The following is a 6,088-nucleotide window of genomic DNA, read 5'->3' as shown; positions in this document are numbered from 1 at the left end:
TGGGATCCAGTCACCTTAACCACCACGCCACTGACTGGCCCAGAGAATTCACTGAGATTTGGCAACTTGAGGTGGTGTGATGGTGATTAAGGGAGCTGGACTCCACATAACCGACCGTGGTTCAAATCCTGGACCTGGCAGCTTGCTTTCTCACTTTCTCTCTCACTCTGTCCCTCTGGTCAAATTAATATAAATAAAGTTAAAAAAAAATTAAAAAAACAAAAAAAGGAACCAGCAGTTAGCGTAATGGCTATGTCGCTGGACTCCCACGTAGTCGACCGCGGTTCGCGTCTCGGACCCGGTGGCTTAAATCTCACGCCGGGCGCATGTGCGTGCGTGCCCAAGATCCCGAGAGGAGAATGAAGGAGAAGGGATTGCGGCGTGACCATCCCCCCTGGGGGGTGATTTCTCGCTTTCTGTCTCTATGTCTCTCTCTGTCTGTCTGGCGAGCACACGCGCCCTATAGCGAAAACCTCTCCAAAAAAAAAAAAGAAAAAGAGATTTGGCAACTTGGAGAGCGTGGGGACTTTGGCAAGGGGCGTTCTGGTGAACGGCGTGGAAGAAAGGCAGGCTGTAATGAGTTCACGGGAACATGGAGAATAAGCCGTGATGGGGCACAGACAGCTGTCAGGAGTTTGGCTTAAAGTGAGGGCAGAAAGGAGCTGGAGGGAGATGTGGAGTCGGGAAGCCTTTCTCAAGCTGAGAAATAGCACTGTGTGTTAGTATACTGATGGGAAGGATCTAATTAAGATGGTCGCTACGCCTTTTTTATTTTATTTTATTTTCAATTGCCATAGGCATGTGCGCTCATCCGAGAAGAGTGAGAAAGCACTCCCAGTGGGCTGTGGTCACCCCTTCTCATCCATTCTCCATCCTGTTGGAATTAGGGTTCACATATGCACCCAGTATGTTTCTCAAACTGCTGGAACTGGGATTCGAACCTTGGTCAGCCATGTGGAATCTGGCTATCTCTTTTTTTTTTTTAAAGAGATTTTTGTTTATGTGTGCTTGCCAGAAAGACAAAGTGAGAAATCACCCCCCAGAAGAGATGGGCTCACTGCAATCCCTTCTCCACTCTCCTCTCGGCACACACACACGCACGTGCACACATCTGATAGGAGTTTCAAGCTGCCGGTCTGGGCTCAAATTGCAGTCGACCACATGGGAGTCCAGCGCACTAAGCACTATGCCCCCTGCTGGCCCAGGATCTGGATCTCTTAACCACTAGGCCAAGAGGCCGGCCTGGCCACGCTTTCAGTCCAGCCTTGTTGATCCCCATGTCCTATTCGGATGGTTCATTCGCCTCACAGAGATGACATTAGTGGAGAGAGCGCGGGCTACACACGCACCGAGCTGGTGAGGCTTACTCCCACCGCTGGGCGTTGTGTGACCTTCAGCAAGTTCTCACCTCCAAGCACATTTCCTGAGCAGTGAGTGGGATTCCAGTCCCACCTCCGGATGGTCAAGAGCACTCACAAGGGAAAGCTCGTGAAGCGCCTGGTGATCACCATTACAGAGACCTACAGCAGCCTGCTTCTGACCTTCCAGAAGTTTCCACATTGAGGCAGATGACCTTTACAGTGACTACGTAGGCTTGAGTACATATAGCAGACTGCCCTGGGGGAGCTCACGAAGGCCAGATGTTTCAGCAGCACCGGGACCGGAGCGTATATGATCAGGCTGGGCATGCTGACCCAGAAGCAGGGGTGACAGCAGGGTCCTGGCTGGGACGCCACTGCAGTTTTGGTAGCACACGTGCGGAGGCACATCGGCAGTGGGTGAGGTCTGCCTGAGATGCAGGGAGCCCCTGGGGGGGTAGGACTGGGCTCTTAGGAGGCTGAGAGGCAACTCGGCAAACATGGGCAAGATTTAGGTATGGAAGACATCAGGCCTGGTGCTCCAGGCAGCTGGCAGGACTCTGAGGAGGGACACCAAGAAACCCTGTGCTCAACGATGTTTGCAGAGGAGGGGGCACCCCAGGCTGCCACAGAGGCATTTTGTGTCCCAGGCTGCTAGTGGCCTCAGGAGCTCAGGGGCTTTGGGACAAGGCACAGCAGGCACTGAGAACCGAGAACGGGAATACGCAGTGCTATGGGATTGCAGGCCAGGGCAGGCAGGGTGGCCGGGCGGCCACCTCGCTGGCTGTTTGCGTTCTAGCTGTGTGGCCGGAGGCGAGTCATCTCTGCTCCGAGCCTGTGTGGTTCCACAGGAGATTCTGAGTTGGAGGTTTTCAGACCAGCGCCACATCCTGTGCCTCTGAAGTTTCAGACGGTGGCTGCAGAGAATGTGCAGGATGGCGATTGGCCGAATCAGACCCTCCTGGCTGGAGATGGGAGGGGGCTGTTGGAAAGGTCCCTGGGTTTCCGCTGGGAGGGAGGCAAAAACATTTGCTCCTCATACCAGTCGGTCAATCATCAACACATTCCTATTCAGGCCACTCTGGGCCACGCACTGTGGCGGGGAAGCCACAGGCAGCCAGCCCACGCCCTGAGAGGGCAGACGGACTTCAGGAGCAGGCAGCTGGAGGGAGATGGGGAGTCAGGAAATTATTGTTTTTGTTTGTTTATTTAAAAGAATTATTTATTTATTTAACTTTAGGGACCAGCAGTTAGCATAATAGCTATGTCGCTGGACTCCCATGTAGTCAACTTCAGTTTGAGTCCCGGACCCGGTGGCTTAAATTCATGCCAGGCACGTGTACACGCGTGCCCAAGATCCTGAGAGGAGAATGGAGGAGAAGGGATTGCAGCGTGGCCATCCCCCCTGGGGGGTGATTTCTCGCTTTCTGTCTCTCTGTCTCTCTCTGTCTGTCTGGCGAACGCACACACCCTACAGCAAAAACCTCTACAAAGAAAAAAAAAAAGGAAATAGCCTTCATGAGCCTCAGCTCTTTGGGGACTTCTGCTTCTCCAGCTACACTTCTCGCCCATTATTTGGTCCTAAACTCCCTCGTGAACCAGACAGGGCAAGAGGGATTAATCCTATGTTTTTTTTTTTTCAGTTGAAAAATCAGGTCCAGAGAGGCTGAGGAACTTTCCAAATGCCACACAGTAGCTTCTTATAGACGGTAAAGGCCTCCACAGAGCAGTTTCAGCTGGCTCTCACTAGAGCTGGGCCAGACCCTGAGCCTTCCTGCCCTCCTGACATTCCTGGGAGTCAGCGGACTGCAGGGCCTGCCAGGAGTGTAGGGAGGTGCCCTGGGTGGAAAAGCCACTCCAGAGGCAGGATGGGAATTCCCAAAGGTTTTGAAACACTGGTGAGGGAGGGTTGCTGGGAAAAATAGACCCAAAACGTCAAATAGCACAGAGGAGGGCCAGCACTGGCGTAGTGGTTAAGGTGCTAGATTTCCACACAGCTGAACACAGTTCAAGTCCTGGACCTGGCAGCTTGAAAAATCACACCGGGCACATGTGCATGCATGCCCAAAATCCTGAGAGGAGAATGGAGGAGAAGGGATTACAGTGTGGCCAACCCTCCTGCAGGGTGCTTTCTTACTTCCCCTCTCTCTGTCTCTCTCCAGCGAGCACACACACCCTAGGTCAAACACCTAAATAAATAGCACAGAGGAGCGGTTAGCAGGACTTACCAGGAATCCGTGAACGCCATTCTGACCACAGGGAGGCTCTGGGTCCCCGATATGAAGGAGGACCTGGGGATGCTCAGGATGGAGGAGCAGGCAGGCATCCGGGTGCCCAGGGGGCCCCAGGGCCAGAGATTTATTTCCACCCCTTGACTCTCAGTTCCCTCACCTGAAGGGATGAGATCTCAGGGCACCTGTGGCCTTGAGTCTCCAGAGGCTCTGAGAACTGGCGAGGCTCTCCTGAGGCCAGAATGACCCTTGGCCCCTTCTTACTGTGAGTATCCTTTCAGGAGGGGTCCAGAAGGGGCCAAGGTCCAGCGTGGGAGAGAGGGCCTCACTGTGGGAACAGCACGAGGTGGCAGCGGCCATGTGCAGCCCCTCCCTCCTCCAGGTGTCCTCACCTCTGTCACCATAGCAACTCCATGAAGGGGTTCTTCCGGTTAGAGGTCCAGACACTGAGGCTGCACAGCTCTAGGGAGCATCCCGACTCCCGACCTCTTTCTGGTCTGAACCCCAGCACCTCCCTCTGAAAGCCAGGGCTATGGGGGCAAGACTGTGGGGGCCAGCACTGCCCAGACCCAGTGGGGAGGCCTCCTTGTACTCCCTGGCCAGAGCGAGGTAGCCCTCAGCCAGGGTCTGCTCATCTGTAAAAAATCCTAGGCAGGGCTGGAAAGGGCAGCCCAGAAGGCTGCCTGGAGGAGCAGGTGAATTCATGCACAGACACACCAGTCGCAGGGGCTCTGGGAGTCCCCCCTCTCCGCTCACCTTTATCCTAGTGTCTCGTCTTTATCTGTGGCAGAAGAATTTGAACTCGGGACTACTCTGCCACTGTTCTGGACCTCGTTTGCTTTGGGGGACCTGCAGGCCACGCTAGGACGTGAGTCTGTGTGTACACAGATCCGTGTGCCTCTGACCTTCCCCCGCAGAGGACCTCAGAGGGGGCCAGTGTGCTGCACTGCGGGCCAAACAGCGCCCACCCGGACCCCACAGAGGGCAGACTGCTCCGCTCTGGGCCGGAGCTGCAGGCCATACCAGAGCCCACGCCCTAGGCGGTCGCACAGGGCTGCCATTGTCCGTGCCTGGCACCCTCTCGTTTGCATAGCCACGTGAAGAATGCCAGGGATCTGGGCAGCAGGCTGGGGACTGATGCTTGCTGAGTGGGCGGAGGCTGTGGGGGGCAGGGAGCCGGCCAGGAAGCGGGACCCTGCCTCCCCCCCAGTGCGGTCCAGAGGAGGCAGGAGGGGGCGGCTGGGGACTGGTGGGAGTGGGAGCAGGGTGGTGACATTCCTCCTGCGCCCATACTGAGAGCCCATGGGGCTGAACCGAACGTGAGGGGATTGCTAATGAGGTGAGGAGAGTTAAACATTCCCTGCTCCCGAGGGCTGAGCTCTGATGGGGAGAGAAGGGGTGCTAGGGGAGGGGGCAGCCTGAACCCCAAGAAAGTGCAGAGGCCACTGTCTCCCTTCAGGCTGCCCTGGAGCTGAGGGCCTGGGCCCAGAGTCCAGGCCCCAGCAGGAGCTGCGAACCCAGCCAGCAAGGGGATTAACAGGCAGGCGGGAGCAATCCGCCCTCCTGCAGGCTGATGTCTGAGGCTGGTGCTGTCTCCCCAGCGCCCCGCCGGCCCCTCGCTGGCTGGCAGCCAGCACCGGCCCAGCCTCATGTGGCCCCTCTGCTCCCTCTGGTCTCAGACAGACCCCACCGTACACATTGCCTGGTCTAGCCTGCTCTGTTCTGATGCACACTGCTCCCAGGTCCCCAAGACCCCTCTCCCCAATACTCTAGTGCCGGCCCAATCTCTCCGCGTCTGGCCTCAGAGCCTTGCCCCAAAGTTCTCCCCGATGGCAACTCCGGTTTTACCTACTGCAAACTGGAATTCCCTTTCCGCTCTGTCCTAAAGTCAGAGGACAGAACCCCCAAGGGTCAGATTGGCCTTGCAAAAGCCAGTCTGTCATCTCAGGGCTGATGCTTGGGGTAGGGAGTATGAGAATTTTAGGTCATTTGAATCAAGTTTCTTAAAGGGGTTTCCCAGGGCAAGAGGGAGGACCACTCTTCCCAGCCCCTCCTTCTCTACCCCCACCCAGGATGGGACAGAGGGTAGGGGTACCCGTTTGGGTCATGGCTCCGCCCCCAGCCCTAGGGAGCTGGGCAAGAGCTTTGCTGGGGACCCTGCCCTGGCTTAGGCAGCTGCTGTGGGCGGGCCCCTGGCCTTTCCCAGCTCTTGGGCCTCCCCCTGCATTCTGGAGCACAGAGCCGCTGCCTCTCTGCTGCAGCCCGCCACCTCTCCTTCTCTGCCCGCGACCACTGGCACTCTCTCCGGGCTGCTCCTCTGGCTTGGCCATGACTGCAGAGCCCCCCAAGGCCCTGGCTCAGCTCTGAGCCCTGGGACCCTCGGTCGCCTCCCCTGGGACATGGCCAACTCGGGCCTCCAGCTCCTGGGCTACTTCCTGGCCCTGGGCGGCTGGGTGGGCATCATCGCCAGCACAGCCCTGCCACAGTGGAAGCCGCACC

This window comes from Tupaia chinensis, unplaced genomic scaffold, assembly GCF_000334495.1.
Source record: "Tupaia chinensis unplaced genomic scaffold, TupChi_1.0 Scaffold000387_1, whole genome shotgun sequence".
Classification (NCBI taxonomy): Eukaryota; Metazoa; Chordata; class Mammalia; order Scandentia; family Tupaiidae; genus Tupaia; species Tupaia belangeri.
The sequence above is the reverse complement of the archived record's forward strand: the minus strand, read 5'-3'. Positions refer to the sequence as shown.